Source organism: Ictidomys tridecemlineatus, chromosome 9, assembly GCF_052094955.1.
Source record: "Ictidomys tridecemlineatus isolate mIctTri1 chromosome 9, mIctTri1.hap1, whole genome shotgun sequence".
Taxonomy (NCBI): Eukaryota; Metazoa; Chordata; class Mammalia; order Rodentia; family Sciuridae; genus Ictidomys; species Ictidomys tridecemlineatus.
This window is the reverse complement of record NC_135485.1, coordinates 138,547,726-138,568,876: the sequence shown is the minus strand read 5'-3', so window position 1 is coordinate 138,568,876 and position 21,151 is coordinate 138,547,726. Positions and strand designations below refer to the sequence as shown.

The 21,151-nt window shown below is 34.0% G+C and overlaps 1 long non-coding RNA gene across 3 annotated transcripts in view; it reads right to left on the bottom strand.

The window, feature by feature from the left end:
- LOC110599401 (uncharacterized) overlaps positions 1-21,151 on the bottom strand; it is a 156,187-nt gene that overhangs the window by 87,255 nt on the left and 47,781 nt on the right. For 2 of the 3 annotated variants that reach the window (XR_013426160.1, XR_013426159.1), the window contains exon 4: positions 1,865-1,998. The exons of the other annotated variant lie outside the window; for it this stretch is intronic. This is a non-coding gene — a long non-coding RNA (uncharacterized LOC110599401). The remainder of the gene's footprint in view (positions 1-1,864; positions 1,999-21,151) is intronic. 3 annotated transcript variants of the gene reach the window in all.

Genomic DNA, 21,151 nt, shown 5'->3' with positions numbered 1-21,151 from the left:
GATTTAGATTTGAGCCCAATCTTTCTCCCTGGCTTTAATATTCCATTCCAATGGTCCCTAGATCTATGGTGATAATTTCCCATACACCTTGAATAAAGTTTGTCTTTCCCTCTGCAACAAGTATCAATATTCTTTTCTTGAACACAAGAAATGTGTTTTATGAGTTTAAGGCCAGATTTATTCAAAAAATATTTATTCAAATATCTTCACATTGAATGTCTGAACACTGACATACAGAGCTTTGTATTTTAGAGATAGACTGACAATGTGATTATGTTCTATGGATAAGATAGCCACAGTTAATTACAAATTTCCATAAATTTTGATGCACTAAAATTATTTGCATATTTTTTACTAATAATGTAATGAGAAGTGAATTTATATGTGACCAGAAAATTTCTAATGTGCTAAAGAATTATATACTAAATAGTATTTGGTATCTGAGATTCATACATTTTGATTTAAGAGGAAATATAAAAATTTTTCAGAACATTTCTGCAATTGATATACATCCAAAATTAAGATTTAACTCAAACACTTTAATTGGTCTCAACAGGACAACAAGTTTTATACTAATGTGATAAGACTATGAAATAGTCAGGAGGCAATAAAATCAATTTTTAAAATGTATAATTAGAAACAATGATAAATAATGTCTACTTTGTTCTCAATAATATCTGAACTATGATTACTGTTTCTATTTATCCATGCATGGCTCAAAAACATAAATCCACTCAAGGTCATGTAGGATGCTTTTCTCTTGATCTTCTGGTCTTTTCTGCTTATTTTTATTTCTTTTTAATATTTGCAGGGACCGCTCTTTCTGCTTTCTTTTTAAGTTGGAAGAACATGTTGAATCCATGGATGGAAAATTTAATTCAAACTTAAGTGCATCATCTAACCATTTGAATTGTTAAAATCAAGCATGTTGAGTATTCCATGGATCTGATCCAGTGTCTTAGTTCATTTGTGTTTGGAGTACTTGAATATGAATACTGAGGATATTATTCATCATTGAGTCAATAAAGAGAGTATCATCAAAGGGAGCAAGTGACCGAAAGCAACTGTGCTCACTACAAAAGTCGATGAAGCCAGAAACAGTCCTTTAAAACTCAGCTATGCTGCCAGTGACCACAAAAAGGTCAAAGCTTATGAGTCACTGATATAATCAAAGTAATAGTTAAATGCATTACTAATCAATTAATAACCAAACTAAAATATTCCATCATTTTAATTCATTTTGACATATTTAATTTAAAAGACTACATCCCATGTTTACAGAGATGTAACATTTGTATTACCAAAAATGTTTACTTTTCTTACTAATGCCAAAGTGAAAAAAGTAAGAGTGATTTAAAGCAGTTGCCTGAATCAGAATCTCACTATGTATTTAAACACGGGATAGGAGGGCATTTGAAATAATAAAGAACATTTTCTTTTTTAATCTCCAAACACATATTTAATCGGAATAATGTAACTGATGGATGTCCTCCACAAAAATATCTAGAGGTGATGGACCATGACCAAGTTGCTCATAAGGCACTTAATAAATGAGGGCGAGAGAGAAAGAGAGAGAGAGATGGACAAAGACGGAATAACAAAGTACTTCTTCAGTACCAAGTTGTGGTTTTTTCAAGGTAGAGGGACATAAAAATGTCAGAATTATTTTAAGCTATTTGATACATATATATGTAATAATGTGTTGGTCTTTCAAAGGAGATTAATACAATGTACAAACACTCTTACATCAGAATTTATGCACTAATTTTAGGTAATTCAGAATCTAAACTCAAACAAGCCTCAACTCTGATTACAAACTGATGCAAATCAAGTTTGCCAGGAGTCTTGATAAGATACAACTCACACAAATCCACAGGCTCCTGCTGGAGTTCCTAACAGGCACCTTCAGTGGGTTCAAGGTGAAACAGTTGATGCACCATTAAAATGATGATACAAAAACAGTTTCTGCCAGAATCTTCCAAACTCCCACTAAAATGCCTGTGAAAAAGGAAAGAAAGATACATGAACATCTATTTTTTTTAAAATAAGGCTATCACCATTATATACCATTCTTAGGCATTATAATCAAGGCCTAAGAATTTCATGAAGATAAAAATCATCCAATCTGTCTTTCATACCTAACATGAATCACACTCACACACACAGAAGGTGGGAAGGCCTTTTCTCCTTCCTTTGCTGCCTGTAGAGAAAACAGAAACCCCTAAGCTGCAGGGTTCCCCTCCTACAGGTTGTCGTGTTTTGAGGAAAACACTCCCTGTCTCTTACCATTAGCCCTCAGTTTTCTATGCCATGAAGACATAGACTTCCTCAGATACTTAAACTACTGAAGAAGAAAACAGAATTTGGAGGTGAGCTTCCTACTGCCCCTGTAACAAATTATTTTCAATTTATTGCTGTTAAACAACACAAATTTAATTATCTTCCAGTTCTCTAGGTCAGAAGTCTGACCGAGGTTTCAGTGGACTTTGAGTCAAGGTGTGGGCATTCCTTCAGGCAGAATCTAGTGGAGACTGCATCTCCTCACCTGTTCCAGGTGTTGGAGGTTTTCCATCTTCCTTGGTTGGTAGCTTGCTTTGACTTTCAAAGCCAGCAATGGTGTATTAAGAATTCCCATGACACCACTCCAACCTGGCCTTCATCATCAGATCTTCTTTTCTAACCCAGGCTCTGATTCATCTGCCTCCTTCTTCTCCATGTAAACAACCTTATGATCCCATAAGCTCAGGATATGTATATATAATATATTCAGGATAATCATAATTTAGTCATCTGAGTAGCAACCATGCTATAGTTTGAGACAATGCAAGAGCCTTCGGGGGTGAGATACTTATGAGAGTTGGAGCCTAATCAGTGGATTAATCCACTGATATGGATTAACAAGGTGGCAACTTTAGGCAGGTGTAGCTGGAGGAAGCAGGTCACTGGCAGCATGACTTTGGAGTTTCTATTTTGCCCCAGAGAGTGGAACACTCTCTGCCTCCTGCTTGCCATGTCCTGAGCTACTTTCCTCCTCCGTGCCCTTCTGCCATGATGTTCTGCCTCACCTTGGGCCCAAGGTTATGAAGTCCTCCATCTATGGACTCAGACCTCTGAAACCAAAATAAACGTTTTCTCCTCTAGTTGTTTTTGTGAGATCTTTTAGTTGCAGCTGCAAAAAAACAAACAAACAAACAAAAAAAAACCTGACTGAACTAAACCATGATTCTATCTACAATCTTAATTCTTCTTTGTCATGTAACTTAAGATATTCACAATTCTTAAGCATTTGGGCACTGACACCTTATGGGTAGGGGGCCCATTACTCTGCCTACTAAGCTGCATAACATTACTTGCTGGAAACTATTGCAAAGTATATAAATGGACTTAACCTGAAATGCTGTAAGGAGTAAATTCTGCAGATTATTTTCTTCACATACTCCAACAGTATGTCATAAAAGTAATACAAAAGGAATACAAGTAGCCCACTTCAGGCTAGCAAAGTACATGAGATATGTGCCAAATGTATACAGAAACAAAGTTTCAAACAAGATTCTCATCAGCCCTGGCTTCGGGTGTCAGCCTCACTAGAGGTGGGGCTGCGGAGTCAGCGGGCCCCCAAAGGTGGAGGCGTGCCTTGAATGGGCATGAGGCAGCTCCTTGGGTCTGAGACTTACATCAACTCAAAAGTGGCCTTCTACTTAGTTTTAAAAACAGGAGGAGTGGGGGATCTATTTTAATGCCTCCTTTTACCTTTTGCTTACGTGAGTATTTAAAAATATCCCTGAGACGAAATAACCTAAGTCTTGACCCCTGCACAAGTGTGAAGTCTGAATTTGAAACACATTTTTGATGCTGAAACATCTATCTGTGAAATTCATATAGAATTGTTTTGGGAAAGGTGAGGGCAAGGACTATGAATGAAAAAAAATAAATAAAGTGCTTTTTACTAAAGTTCTTATTGTGCAAAAAAAGAAAAGAACTATTAAAAATAAAATACCAAGATGGAGAAGATACAGAGAAAATATTTATATCTGCTTAAGAAAATTAATCACTCTGAGAGTGTATCATTACTAATAGCCATCAAGTTATTTAGAAATCTCTTAACTATAAATGATTAAAATGTAAGGCTGCATATAAAAATGTATTAAGTAACCAGAATACATACCTTATTTAAAGATTAAGGATGCCATAATAAACATCTATTTTAAAAAGAAGAAACATAATTTCTAAAAAATTTTAAATCGATCTCGTATTAAAAACAGCAGTCAAAAGATAAGCAAAATAACAGATTTCATCTTATAGAATAAAAAGTTAATGACCCAGAAGTTCTAAATATCATTACCCAGGAATAACATTATAAGTTACAAAATGGATATAGAACTATAGAAACTGAAGCAACACAAAGTTGATTTGAATTAAAAGAAACAACCAGTGTGTTCCTTTTCTGAACACAATGGAACAACCTCCAGTAGAACTATTATGGAATAATGAGAAAAAGCCAAAGTGAGGGGAAACGTATTTGAAGAGGATCAGATATCTTCTGAAGCAGGAAGAATCAGAGGGGCCCAGATTCTGGAGGGAGGAACATCATGGGAAACTGAGCCCATGTTCTATATTCACACACGGCTTCAAGTGGTATTTACCAAAAGTGGGCACAGGCAAGGAGCGGGAGAGCCCAGGCCTCACTGAGACAGGACAGGTCACTGCTGATGAACTGAAAGTCACCAGAAGCACTTGGAATGGTCTCTAGTGGCTACAGAGATAAAATTGGAGATTTGAACAGCATAAAATAGGTGGCTAGATTTTTTTTTTCATTTCTCAAATTTTGATGTGACAAGATGTAGAAATTTACAAAGCTTAACAGAAAGCATCCTAAAAGAAGGGAGCCTTCCACCACTCAGCATCGATGAGATAAAGTGCCATAAGGACCCAGCAAGCAAAAGGGCCCATGGAACATTCCAGACCATTTTATTTCAATGCTGGATGACTATATTCAATGCAAATGGCTAAGGAGAAAGAAAAGAATCCTTACAAAACCACAACCAGACTCAATTCAAGGCCACATTTCTGCATGGTAGTCTGCATAGGTGGGAAATCTCCTCCTCATAACGCTCAGATGCTCTCTACCTTTTCCATTTTGCTGGCATTTGCACTAGTGGTGCTGAAGCAATGGCAGTCCATGGTGTTGGTACCTGAGCATAAATTAAGGTCAGTGGCACAAAGGTCTGCCAGGACTCATTGTAATCTAGCGATGGGAGTCCTCACAGCTTACACACAAATTAAAGTGTAATTAACTCAGATTTTTAAATATCATTTGCATTCATGAGAACATTGCACAAAGGGTTAATTGTATTAGATCATGACATTCAAAAATGCAGATCTTTATAATGACAATGTAATTGTGTATGAAACAATTCTGGCCTATTCGAAAATAGTTTTGAGAAAAATACGTATTATTGTTTTTCTTTTGTTTGTTTTAATGCAAGCTGAAATGAATATTGTTTTCTTGGAGCATCATTTCTAATAGGAAACAAAAAAAAGGAGAGAAGAGAGAGATTGAGACATAAGCAACACTTGAAAAGATAATTGCCATTTTTTTTCCTGAAATGATTGTAATAAACTATGTATCATTGGAAAGGTAACACAGAGAAAACAAAATAATAAAAAATAAAAATTACTCCAAACGAAAGCAATTGGAAAGGAACATGGAAGTGTTACATAGCAAGGCTCAATTTGTTTTAAGAGTAAAATCATTTAGAGTGTATTGTCTGACCACAGTGAAATTAAGCCCATAATTAGTAACTCAGTAGTAACTAGAAAATTACCAATTGTTTGGAAATTAAACAATACATTTTAGTGCATGAATAGATGAAATGAGGAATCACTGTAGAAATTAAAAATGTATTTCAATTGAAAGCTAATTAAAAAATAACACTTTAAATATTGAAGGACTTGGCTAAAGCAGCACTTAAGAAATAGAGACTTCAACATATACATTGTAAGAGGATAAAAGTTTAAAATAAATGATCTAACTATGCTTCCATTCCAGGACAACCTAAAGACCAGCAACTCTGACTAAAAATAAATGAACAAAAGTGGAATTAGTAAAATAGGAAATTATTGTGCAATAAAGAAAATCAGCCATGCTGAAATATTTTTAAAGTATGAATTTTAAAAATGTTATCTTTGAATAATTCAGAAGGTAGAAAAGAAACAATAAACATCATGAATTTAAAAAGAAAGACTACAGATCCTAAAAACCTTAAAAGCTAATAGTAAAATATTATAAACAACTTCATGGTAATGAATTTGAAAATATAAGTGAAATGGTCATTATACATTGGAAACAACAATAAAAAAAAAGTGGATATTGGGCTGGGATTGTGGCTCAGCAGTAGAGTGCTCGCCTAGCATGTGTGAGGCCCTGGGTCCAATCCTCAGCACCACATAAAAATAAATAAATAAATAATTGGATATTCTTAACATGTTGAAAGAATTTTAATACATTTTTAAAACTTCCCACCAAAAGAAAAAAATGGGTAAAAAACTCCACTGGTAAACTCATGCAAACATTTAAGAAAGAAATAGCATAAACTTTATATAAATTCTTTCATAGAATACTAACAGAGGGAATTATTTCCAATATACCTAAAACCTCATATAAAATTCTAATAAGAGCATTATAAGAAAAACTACAGATCAACCTCTCCCATTAACACAGAAACAAATAAGAAATATTGCAAATTGAATTTGCAATATAATAGAATAAGATGTCACAACCAAATGGGCTCTTTTCCAGTTATGCTGTTTGTGTAACTTTGGAAGTTTAATATAATTTGTTGAATGAAAATAACATTTATGACAATAGGCTTTCAAAAAAATTTGACAGTACTCAAAAGTCATTCATCATTTAAAAAAAAATCCCTGTAGAGCAAGGTAAAACAGACTACTAAATATGGTAAGATATATCCACAAAAAAAATAAAGCACATACTATTCTTAATGATGAATAATTAAGACTTTCTTCTGGGATCAGGAGTGATATAAAGATACTCACTATCCAAATTCTTTTCAATACTATACCGAAGGCGGTAGAATATTGTAATCAGGCAGGAAAAGGTTTTTTCAATGACAGTTAAGAAAGTGGCATTTTTACAAAACTTCCATTATTTTGGGGTGACATGTCTGAGACTGTAGTATGTCCAAATTATTTATAAAATTTTTAAAATTAATAAGTGAATGTAGCCAGGTGCTATGGTGTAGATAAGTGTCTCCACAGCCCAGGTGTTAGAGGGTTAGTCCCCAGCCTGTGCTGCTACTGGTGGCGGTGGAGCAATTAGGCCCTGGGACCTGGTGGGAGAGTAATGGTACTGGGGGAGTGCCATTGAAAGGGAGAGGGCCCTGTTCTTTCTCTTTGCTTCCCAGCTGCAATGAGGTGAGCAACTCCCTCCGCTGTGTGTTCTCAAAATGATGTCCTACCTTGTTACAGGCCCAGAAGCAACAGGGTCAACCCATCATGAACTGAAAACTCCAAAATTGTGATATGAAATAAACTTTCTTCTTTTAAACTTGCTTATCTGAGATATTTTCTACAGTTAGGGAATGCTGAGAAACACACCAGGCTCCTGGATACAAAAATCAACATGCTCTCATCCATAATGCATTTCTAGGTACCACAAAACATTGTACAGAAAATATAAATTTAAAATATAATATAATTTTCAATAGCCAAAATCAAATATATAGGAATAAATCAAATTTACAATCTGAAGCACTGAAAATTTCAAGACATTGATGATAGAAATTTTAAAGAGAGAAACAGAGTGTATTCATGACTTGGAAGGATGAACATTTTAATGATTAAAAAGTTTCCTACATTCATTCATAGATGCAATGTCCCACTCAGGATGCAAGCTGGAGCCTCATTTTTATATGTGCATGAAGAAAATGACAAGCTGCTTCTTTCTTCCTTCCTTTTTTTTTTTCTTTTTCAGTTGATTGGAGATTCCCCCCCCCCATTACTTTTGTTTTCAATTTGAAATCACGCAGACTCTGTTTCCTGCATGATTTAATACATTAAAAATCAATTACCTTAAGATATATAGAGCCCCACCCCCACATGTCAACTATTTCAAAATTACATGGCACATTTATAAATATCTCAGAGGTCAAGGAATAAAGCATTTAAAAAGTAAACAAAGAGAGCTTTGGGGGGTAGGATTGTGGCTCAGTGGTAGAGAGCTTGTCTTGCACATGTGAGGCTCTTGATTCAATCCTCAGCACCATATAAAAATAAATAAATAAAATAAAGATATTGTGTCCAACTACAACTAAAAATAAATTAAAAAAATAAATAGTGCTTTGAACTAAGTGATAATAAAAGCTTAAAATGTCAGGATCTCTGGGATGAAACAGTAACTCCGTTGAATATTTCTAACTTAAAGTTCTCATGTCAGAAAGAAGCTAGAATAACAATAAAATTATTTTCAAATTATGTAGTTGCAAGGAAAAATAAGAATAGGAGGAGAAATATATGAAATAGGGAAGAAATAACATAGTTAATCTTGATAAAAAGTAAACAAGTCTAATCAAGAAAAAAAGAACACAAAAATTAATATCAATGAAAGGGATCCACCAAATAACTATACAGATGCTAAAAATATGTTTAGGAAATATGACAATTGTATGCCAAAATATGTGACAGCTTGCAGAACAGGGTCTATATTACAGAAAGATCTATGTGCTGCTGAGGAGAAAGTACACCCAATCATTGATGGATGAAATATTCTATATACTGAAAAGCTGTTTCTAAAGTGTATATGAAGAAGCAAAGAGCCACAAGAAATAAAGCCAATCTCAAAGAGGGAACCAGAAAACCTACATTACCAGATATCAAGACTTGTTATTTATTATAATTTATTATAATTAAAGTGGTCTAATGGAGTCCAGAAGCACATAGATACATGTAAGATTACATAATAATGCTACAACATTGGAGTATATTGGAAAAGAGAATGTATGGTGCTGAATCAACTGGACAGTTACATTAAAAAGTGAATCCCAACTCTTACCTAATACCATAAAGAAAAATCAGTTACAGAAGGAAAACAGGTAAAAATATAGAAAGTAAATCCATAAGGCTTTTATAAGAAAACAGAAGACTATTTCCTGTTCTCTTGGTTGGTCAAAGAATTCATAAGAAGGATTATAGGACAAATATAAAGAAAAAAGGACACTTGGAGTTATATTAAAATTTACTAAATAAGTCAAAGTACACTATTAAGAATGGGCCTGGGATCCACCGACACCAGCCTGTGAGGGACCCAGGCTCACAGTAGGCGGGGATCTATCCCTCCACCTGCAGACTACTACAGGAGCATTGGCCCAGCCCAGATCTGCCCACACAGATTGTGCAGGACCCAGGTCCAGGGTAGGACTGAGTTTGCCCCCCAAACCCATCTGGGAGCCTATGCCTAACCCACTTCCATCTTGAGATACTGCACTCATTGCCATAGCCTTCCCCAAGCAATAGCCCTAACTTTTTGACAACAGACAGGGCCTAGAAACAGCTGCATCTCAGAACAGGCATCCCAAAGAGAGTGTGAGGCCCACCCTTTCAGCCCCTCTCTGTAAGACATTGCTTCCATCTTGGGGCACCTCAACTGTTATCTCAAGTTACCTTGGCTATTGCCTCCACCACCCACTACAACCTATGCTTGTTGTAGTAGCATTCATTGAGGGACACCAGCAGGGTCTGGAAGCCCAACAACAAGGTGAGGTACAGACAATCTGCACGGGTACTACAAGAATATAGAGAAGAAAGTGAAATATCTCAGATCCACACTGCAAGAGAGGAAGACACAGAGACAACATGAAAAAACAAGGGAGGAAAGTGCCCCAAACAAACCAGGTTACTGTAATAACAGAACCCATGGGCAGCGAAGTTGATGAAATGTCAGAGGAGTTCAGAAGGTTCATAATTAAAATGACCTGTGAATTAAAGAATTAACTAAATAAGCAAATAGAGGCAAAAAATTGATCACTCAAATAAAAAGATAAAAGAGAAAATACATATAGCAAAAGATTACTTCAAGAAAGAGACTGAAAAAAATAAAAATAAAACTCTCAGAAATCCTTGAAATGAAGGATACAATAACCAAAATTTAAAAAAAAAACTCAATAGAAAACATAACCAACAGACTACATCACATGGAAGAAAGAACATCAGATAATGAAGACAAAGTATACAATCTGGAAAATAAAGTTGATCACACAGTGAAGATAGTAAGAAACCATGAACAAAACATCCAAAAATTATGGAACAGCATCAAAAGACCAAATCTAAGAGTTATTGGGATAGAGGAAGGCATTGAGTTCCAAACCAAAGGAATGCACAATCTCTTCAATGAGGTAATATCAGAAAATTTCCCAAGCATGAAGAATGAATTGGAAAACCAAATACAAGAGGCTTGCAGGACACCAAATGTACAAAATTACAACAGATCTACACCAAGACACATTATAATGAAAATGCCTAGCATACAGAATTACGATAGACTCTTAAAAGCCACAAGAGAAAAGAATCAGATCACATATAGGAGGAGACCAATTCATATGTCAGCAGATTTTTCAACCCAGACACTCAAAGCCAGGAGATTTTGGAACAACATATACCAAGCTCTGAAAGAAAATGATGCCAACCAAGAATCTTATATCCAGCAAAACTAAGCTTTAGATTTGAGGATGAAATAAAAACCTTCCATGATAACAAAAGTTAAAAGAATTTACAATTAGAACCTGCACTATACAACATCCTCAACAAAATATTCCATAAAAACATATGAAGATAAAATAAAAAAAAATGAAAAGCAATGGAGGGATGTATAACAATAAAGGAAAATTTAATCAGAGGAGAAATCAAGTCATGTTAAATACCAAAAGTAAACAAAAATGGCTGTTAATACAAATCATGTCACAGAAATAACCCTGAATGTTAATGGTCTAAACTCACCAATCAAAAGACATAGACTAGCAGATTGAGTGAAAAACAAAACAAAACAAAAAAAATGAACCAACAATATGCTGCCTCCAAGAGACTCATCTCATAGGAAAAGACATCCACAAACTGAAGGTAAAGGGTTGGGAAAAGTCAAACCACTCACATGGATGGCGGAAGCAAGCAGGGTTTTCCATTCTCATTTCAAATAAAGTAGACTTCAAGCTAAAGTCAATCAAAAAGAATAAAGAAGGACAATACATACTGCTCAAGGGAACCATACACCAACAAGACTTAACAATTATAAATATATATGTCTCAAACAATGGAGAATCTACATTCATCAAACAAACTCTTCTCAAGTTCAAGAGTCAAATAGACCACAACACAATAATTTTGGGTGACTTTAACACACCTCTTTCATCACTAGCTAGATCTTTAAAACAAAAGCTGAATAAAGAAACTGTAGAACTCAATAACACAATATTTCATCCTTCAACAAGAGAATACACTTTCTTCTCAGCAGCACATGGATCCTTCTCTAAAATAGACCATATACTATGCTACAAAGCAACTCTTAGCAAATATAAGATGGTAGGGATACTATCCTGAATTCTTTCAGATCATACTGGAATGAAATTAGAAATCAATGATAAAATAAGAAATAAAAGCTACTCCAACACCTGGAGACTAAATAATATGAAATTGAATAAACAATTGCAGAAGACATCAAGGAGGAGATTTAAAAATTTTGAGAGGTGAATGAGAGCATAGATACAACATATGGAAATCTCTGGGACACTATGAAAGCAGTTCTAAGAGGAAAGTTCATTGCATGTAGTTCATTCCTTGAAAGAAGAAAAAGTCAACAAAAAAATGAGTTAACATTACATCTCAAAGTCCTAGAAAATAAAGAACAAATCTACAATAAAAGTAGTAAAGACAGGACATAATTAAAATCAGAGCTGAAAGCAATGAAATTGAGACAAAAGAAACAATTGCAAAAATTGACAGAACAAAAGGTTGGTTCTTTGAAAAAATAAATAAAATTGAGAGATCCTCAGCCATGATAATACAGAGAAGGACAGAGAAATATCAAATTAGTAACATATGTGATGAAAAAGGAAATATCATGACAGAAATACAGAATATAATTCGAAATTATTTTAAAAACTTGTACCCCAATAAAATAGAAAATATCGAAGGCATCAACAAATTTCTAGAGTCATATGATTTGCCCAAATTGAATCATGATAATATATATAATTTAAAAAGATCAATTTCCAAAGACGAAGTAGAAGATGCCATCAGAAGCCTACCAACCAAGAAAAGCCCAGGACCAGATGAATACACAGCCCAGTTCTACAAGATCTTTTAAATAAGAAGTAATACCAATACTCTTCAATTTATTTCAGAAAAGAGAAAAAGAAGGAGCATATCCATATTCATTCTTTGAGGCCAATATCACCTTGATTCCAAAACCAGGCAAAGACACATCAAAAAAAGAAAACTTCAGACCAATATCTCTAATGAACACAGATGCAAAAATTCTTAATAAAATTCTGGCAAACTGAATACAAAAACATATCAAAAAGATAGTGCACCACGATCAAGTGAGACTTATCCCAGGGTTGCAAGGTTGGTTCAACATATGAAAATCAAATAAATGTAATTCATCACATCAATAGTCTTAAAGATAAGAATCATATGACTATCCCAATAGATGCAGAAAAAGCATTTGACAAAATACAGCACCCTTTATGTTCAAAACACTAGAAAAACGAGGGATAACAGGAACGTACCTCAACATCATAAAGTCTCTCTATACTAAGCCCCTGGCCAACATCATTCTAAATGGAGAAAAATTGAAGGCATTCCCTCTAAAAACTGGAACAAGACAGGGATGCCCTCTTTCACCTCTTTCTATTTTAACACTGGTCAGAGCAATCCTTGAAACACTGGTCAGAGCAATCAGACAGATGAAAAAAATTAAAGGGATACACATAGGAAAAGAAGAACTCAAATTGGCACTATTTGCAATGATACAATTCTATACTTAGAAGACCCTAAAAGTTTCACCAGAAAACTTCTATAACTAGTAAATGAATTCAGCAAAGTAACAGGCTATAAAATCAACACCCATAAATCAAATGAATTTCTATATATCAGTGACAAATCCTCAAAAAAAGAAAATAGAATAACTATCCCATTTACAATAACCTCAAGAACAAAATAAAACACTTGGGAATCAACATACTGAAAGTAGTAAAGATCTATACAATGAAAATTACAGAACCCTAAACAATGAACTCAAAGAAGACCTTAGAACATAGAAAGATCTACCTTGCTCTTGGATAAGCAGAATTAATATTATCAAAATTACTATGCCATCAAAAGCACTATACAGATTTAATGCAAGTACAATGAAAATCTCAAGGACATTCTTCATAGAAATAGAAAAAGCAGTTATGAAATTCATCTGGAAAAATAAAAGACCCAGAATAGCTAAAGCAATCCTTAGCAAGAAGAGTGAAGCAGGTGGCATCACTATACCAGAACTTAAATTATACTACAGAGCAGTAGTAACAAAAACAGCATGATATTGGCACCAAAGCAGATTGGTAGACCAATAGAACAGAACAGAGGACCCACAGACTAACCCACAAAATTCCAATTATCTTATATTAGACCAAGGCACCAAAAACATGCACTGGAGAAAAGATGGCCTCTTCAACAAATGGTGCTGGGAAAACTAGAAATCTGTATGCAACAAAATGAAATTAAACCCCTATCTCTCACCATGCACAAAACTCAACTCAAAGTGAAAAGGATTTCGGAACAAAACCAGAAACCCTGTGTCTAATAGAAGAAAATGTGGGCCCTAATCTCCATCATATAGGATTAGGCCCCAGCTTCCTTAATAAGACTCCTGTGGCACAATAATTAAAATCAAGAATCAAAAGATGGGATGGATTCAAACTAAAAAGTTTCTTCTCAGCAAAAGAAACAATCTGAATAGGTGAATAGAGAGCCTACATCTTGGGAGGAAACTTTACCCCCCCACACACCACCACATCAGATAGAGCACTAATCTCTAGAGTATATAAAGAACTCAAAAAGCTAAGCACCAAAAAACAAACAAACAAACAAATAAACAAAAACCAAATAACTCAATCAATGAATGAGAGACGGAGAGAAGACACTGAATGCACCTCCAACAGTATCTACAATATCCCACAAACAGCCCCTTCTGAAAGAGAAATGCTGTGGGGAGAGTTCTTTCATTAGACCCTCATTCCTGGCCAAAGGAAACCTCCTTGTTCTCCCTGCCTCAAGTTCCCTCCTGAAATACCTGCTCTTTATTCTTCAAACCATCCACCATGCAAAAGTTTGTTGCTCTAAGTCTTAAGTCATTTTCTTAATTTTATTTATTTATTCATTTTAGCTCAGGACTTCTTTGAACAAACAATCACCTCAAAAAATTAACAGGCTTTGGACATATTTCCTTCCAATCAATTGCACGGGTTGGTAGAACCATTGCCAAAATTCCTTCTTAGACAATAGCACCAAAGTCTGATTCTTTTTCTCCCTGGCCCATTGAGGTAGATAATTATTTTAAATTATCAAAACATTTACAGCCAACTAGAAAACAGGTTTGAGTGGGAATGTCACACACTGGACCTGATAATTATTAACAGGCTTATGATCTAGCTAAGAAATCCAAAGGCTTCATTATTTTCCTAAATCCTTTTTCAATTGTGTTTAATAGTCTTTGAATCTAGAAACAGGAGTCATTTCAGTCTTGTGAAGCTTCTAATTTTTCTCCATTCACTTTGCTTCCAAAAACTGGTCAATGTTTTCCTGAGATAATGCTTTGCCTGTGGCTCCTTGTCGAATGCATGAAAGAAAACAAAGTAGGTTCTTTAAACAACAATAAATGCACGTGGAAAATGACTAAACAAGACAAATATTTGTTGGACAGATCCAAAAAAAAAAAAAAGCTTGAGCAACTGTAAAAATAAGAAGGAAGGAGATAAAGAACATATGATAGAGATTTTAAGATAAAGAATGCAATAAACAAATTTTATGTCTGCCATTTTGAAAAGTTAAATGAGATTTACTAATTCACTGAAAACTACCCAATTGATTAAATAGAAAACTAAAGTCTCATTTGCATCATAATTATTCAAGAAAATAGCATAGCTGTTACAAATATTCTCATGACACCCCAAGCCCAGGTATCTTTACAGGCCAATTCAACAAATTTCAAAGATAAGATTACTTCCAGATTATAGAGCAACTTAGAGACTAGAAAACAAGTGAATATCACCCTACGTGTAACAAAAAGAGACAGATCCCATTCATGAACAAACCTATAATAAATCTAAACATGAAATTAGCAAAGTCAAGTAAAGCATAACCAAATGCAACATGTTTAGATTGAGTTTATGTTAGGAACAGGGATGCACAAAATTAGATTATATGCAAACATCAACCCCAGTAGTAGTATATCAATAAAAATTTCATTTTAATAAATGTAGAAAAAACTTGCTGAAATTCCATACATGTTCATATTGTTAACAAGCAAACCTTAGTAAAATAAATAGGAAGGAATTGCTTTGCCTCACAAAAGTGTCCAACTAATCTCATAAAGCAAATCTTATTTTCAATAAGGAAGAGTTACCATCATTAATTTTGATGTAATATAAAATTCAAGTTATGCACATTATCTTCACCTTTTTTCAAAACCTTACAGTACACCACATAAACGGAAGAACCAACCAAAAAGCAAAACCAACTGCAATTATATGAAAGATTTAGTAGTATCGTTTTTGAAAACTAAATAATATTCAAATTAGTTACTAAAATTGGTTCAAATTCAGTAACATGGTTAAAAAAATTAAATGCATTTTAAGCAACAGATAATTTATTCTAAATCACATTATAAAGAGTAACATGCACTGTAAAATATTTCTAAACAAAATTAATAAAAAATACAGAAACAGCATGCAGAATGTTAACAGTGAAAAACATTTAAAGAACACAAGTCCTACTTACATTTATGAAAAAAAAATCACACCATCACAAAGAGGTTGAATCTTGCTCACACAGAAACACAGTTAGATAAAATTAAATTCCAGCTCAAATCCCTGTATGTTTCTTCCCCTCTGTAAGTGGATATGGCAATCTACCATTTTATGAAAGAGTGATGTGTTATAAAACATCTAAGATACTCCTAAAAAAAAAAAAAAAAAAAAAAAACACTGACATGGTATCTTAATCTTCCAGCAATCAAAAGATTTTAACAAAGCTAAAATTATTAAAAGAGTTACCATAAATGAAAGCTAAACAAAACACAAAACAACACAGAAATATATCCATGATATATACCTTTTAAAGATTACATTTTACATGTGTGGGAAAATTAGTTTATATTTTGCAAATAGTGCTAAAATTTTGATTATCCATGTGGTTTGAGGGTTGACTTAATGACTGGTGAAATCACACACACATACTCATAAATCCATTCATGCATACATACATAATTTTGTCTGAATCAATGGATATAGTAATATGTGAAAAAATGAGAAATTTAAATGAACATAAATAAATAAAAACATCAATTATTTTATTAGTATTGGCTTCATATTTAAAACTAACAAAAACATCATAAGTAACAACTTAAAATTCATGGTTAAATTCAGCTGCCAAATTTGTCTACAAAATATAAACACACTGAATCAATCAAGGTAAAAGAGCAATAATAATAAAATTGTCACACCAAAATTGAGTTCAATATAGGAATGCAAGTGTGGTTTTATATTTTTTAAGATAAGTTAATACATATTATCTGCATATTCATGGAGAAAAATAATACAGTCCTCTCAATAGAAATGATAATAAAATTAAATATCCATCCATGATCTTTAAAAAAGAAAAATCTCTTGGCAAATTTGAAATATTAAAAATTAAATGCATAAGAATTTTCAAGAAGAAAAAAAGACATTCTTCATGGATGACTAGATAGGCTTCATCAAATATATAAATGAAACTACAGGTAAAATTCTATGAAATAAGATTTTGTAAAGGCTGTGCAGCACAAATCCATATATAATTAACAGCACCCATTGAAAAAAAAAGATTGCCTGAAAAATTAATAATTTTTATAAAATGGGAAAATGATCAAAATGTGTGAATACCCTCTTCACAGAAAATAGGATCATGAAGAGCCAGTATGTATTTAAAGATCTGGTGCTCAAACTTACCAATATCTAGGAAATGCAAATTAAATCAATAAGGATTCTTTTCACATATCGACTAACAATACAACTAAGGTCACATATTGAGAAGAATTTATGGAAATGTGCACTCTCATACATCTTTGATGAGAGTGTCCACTAGTAAAATCCATTTTAAAGATAATTAGGTAGTACATCATAAAATTAAAATATCTGTAAATTTAGACAAAGTAATTCAAATTTCTGGAAATCTATCCAACATTGAATATTCACAGCATTGAATATTAATTAATTTGTTCATTTGTTCCTTAATTATTTATTAAGTGCCTCCAAATACTAAGACCTCTTCTAGGTACTAGAATGCACCTGTTCTAAGTCCTACAGAATGAACAGAGAATAAGAAGAGAAGGACGTACCCTAATATTCTACAAGGCTTCCATGTACAAGGATGGGGGTGATAAATTAATAAAGAACACAACAATTAATAGGATCATGGGGAAGAAAGATGTAAGGGCTGGGAGTTTTCATTTATGCAGGCCTCATTGAATGTACTGAGGAGGTTAGCAAGGTCACATATGAAGTGACTTACAGCAGCTCTCCTGTGAGGAATTCTGCAATGGAATCACTTCCTGTTTAGAGCAGGAAAAATGAAATGCTGCTAATGTCAGAGGCCAGATCAACAAGGCCTGTGGAGTAAACAAGGAGACTCCAGGGAACAAGAAGCAATTAAAGCTGACCCACTTGCAGAGTCCAGTGACGCCCCCTTTCCTGACTTACTCACATGCACTAATCCCCTGCTGCCACATGCTGTAATCGCCACAAGAAAAAAGTCCACGCCTGTCATTCTTGTTCCTGGAAACTCCATACTTGGCACATCTTAGCAATGAATGACTTTATTTATATGTAATTATCTCTCGTAGAGTGTTTATCATGCATGCCAACACAGTAATTCCTACTGTTTTATAAATAATAAATAAAACCACATTCACTGAGAACAGCCTGGTGAGGGAGTATCATTTTATCCCCACTTTACACTTGAGGAAGCATATGGAAGTAAAGCAATTTGAACAAGGTCCTGCTGTAAAGACAAGATGATAAACCCAGGCCATCTGGTTACCAAGAACTCATTCTTAACTCCTGTTAGATGCTGATTTAATTAATGAACTGCTGCTCTCACTTTCTTGCAAACTAGTTTAACTTCCTTGAACAGCTTTGGTAGAGAAGTTGTATTTTGGAAGAGGGCTTCTTTTTAAAGACTCATTGAAGAGGCTCTCTAATCTAGGAGGTAGGATGAAGGAGGCTTGTCTCCTAAACTGCTCTGACTTTGCAACCTCTGGAAATAAAGGCAGACTAAAATCACTAGATTTGAAGTTTTAATTTTTTTGTTCTTCCTGTTTTCAGCCAAGAAGCAACACAGCAGTCATGTTTAATATGTCCAAAGGAGGTTCCAATTACATAAAATTGGCAGAGATTATAAAGATCATCCCACTAAACTTTCTGAATATAATATTTGTGTTAAAGATCCTCACTAGCCAGTGAAATATTTTTCATTCGCAGTAGTTGAGAGATCTGTCTTTTGAATAATAGTAAATACAGCTCACATTTATTTTAGAATGTCAGAAAACAGCCAGTTGACAAAATTAATAGAGTGTAAAATCCATGATTACAGAATCTCTCATGTCAAGCATGACAACTTTCTAAATTACTTGTCAAAGTTGACCTGCACACAATCTTAGATGAACTAAGTTAGGTAAGTTAACAGTGAATGTAAATAGATAAATCTCAGAATTTCAGTGATACTTATCACTGTGCAAATCTTGAAACTGAAAGAACTATCACTCAGCATGAAAAATATAGAGGGAAAGCTCACTATCTTTGTAACCATCTCAAAAAGAAAAGTACATAATCAATTTCAGAGAAAAGAGAATGCTATCACATACTTAATATAATCATGCTTACAAACAATGAGGGTTCATTTTGCTATCAGGAGAAATGATTATTTTTATTTTTTTATTCTTTAAAAAAATATTTTCAGCTGTACATGGACACAATTTTTATTTTACTTTATATTATTTATTTATTTTTCTGTGGTGCTGAGGTTTGAACCCAGGGCCTCAGACATGCTAGACAAGTGCTCTACCACTGAGCCACAACCCCAGTCCTGATTATTTTTAATAAGGATTCCAAATATGATAAAAAATAAAGTTATAAAGATCCTATTTATTATTACAAATCAAATTTTTTTTTCTAAATTGAAACGTTAATTCTTGAAGTCTAGGACTAAAAATTAAATAATGAACAGTTCCAAGAGAGAATTTATCATGGATTTATTGGAAACAGAGGAAATGTACTCCTCACAGCCAGATGGTCATTCACTGTGTTCTAGACCCACAAGGTCTACAGACAGAGGGAAATGAAAAAGCAGAGTCGGTGGCTGCCGTCTATGGAACAGCAGGGAACACCCATGGCAGACTCTACTTGCTATTTAAACATTTCATTTAATGCTCACAAGACATTGTAGTGGAAAATTAGTGTGCATACTTCAGTATGCTACATTGCTATAGTTTTCTTGCCCTGGAAAAGAAATTTAGGTTTATAAACAGTTCTAGGGCACAAATGAACTTATTATTCCTTTCAGTGCCTTAATAAGGAAGATGCCATGCATTGATATTCAGTAAATGGCCTTAGTATATTAAGAACTTGTTGAGTATATTAAAATCCTTAGAGAAGAATATCAATAATTTATAGTTAGGAATGGTATATATGGGATTTTAATTCTTCAGTTTCTCATTTCAAATACTAAAGAAGACAAATTCTTTAAAAAAAATAATTAAGATACAAACAATCATGGATAGTTAAAAACCTCAGACATATATATATATATATATATTTTTTTAGATTGCCATAAGAAACACTTTTAGAGGGCCCGTTATATGCTGGTCTTCATGCTTGGTACTAGAATCTGCCTACATCAAGGCCTTCACATCTAGCATTAGAGTATGCATCCATGTTTGTGTACACATTGAGGAGATGGGTTAAAAGATGCAGTCCAATAAATAAAACAGGCATGCTCAATACATATATGGGCAGACATGTTTTAGTATGTTAATCATTATTATATTTTCCCTCTGCCAGATCCTTACCATTTTTCTGCTTTCAAGTAAGTAGCGAGTCCCATATGTCATATATTTAGGATAGTTACACAGCTAGGAAAAAATGAGAAAAAAAACTTGCTATAATTCTGAATACAGTTTTTTGTGGATCCTAGAGCCACTAAGCAAAATAGTTTTTGGTTGAAAAATGATGAAGGTCTTGAAAAAGCAAGAGACACACTGCAATTCCCCCTAAATAATGAACCCAAACAGTAACAAGAGAGGGCCTGCCCCCAAGACATCTAAGAAGAATGCCTGTGTGGCCAGGTGTGTCCCCAGCCTCAGCAGATACCTGATACCTCAAGCATGTCATGAGAGTAGCTAGAAAAAGCCAGCCCACTTATGAGATCAGGCACTGAGAACAGGCGTGGGTAAAGCATCAGAGGAAACTGTTATCAGAAACTCAAGTCCCCTTCCCTGGCACCAAGGAACCCTTTCAATTTCTGGAGGGAAATTAGGTGGAAGAAGGAGACCCTAATGTGCTTGAGATGGAATTTCCTGTGAACTTACAAAGCTAAGGGTGACAATAAAAATAAGTTTGATGTAAGAAAATGAAGTAGTATTTTGTACACATCTTGGTTTGTAGCCTGTAATTAATACCTGCTTGGTTGTAAAAAAATAATGAAAGTATGTGTGAAGAACATAAAAAGGAAGACAAGTGAGTGATTAATGTGTCACAGAGAAGGTGACATTTGAGCAAAGCTTGAAAGGCAAATAAAGACTTCTTTAGCAGTGGGAATAACACTTGCAAAGTTAGAGATATCT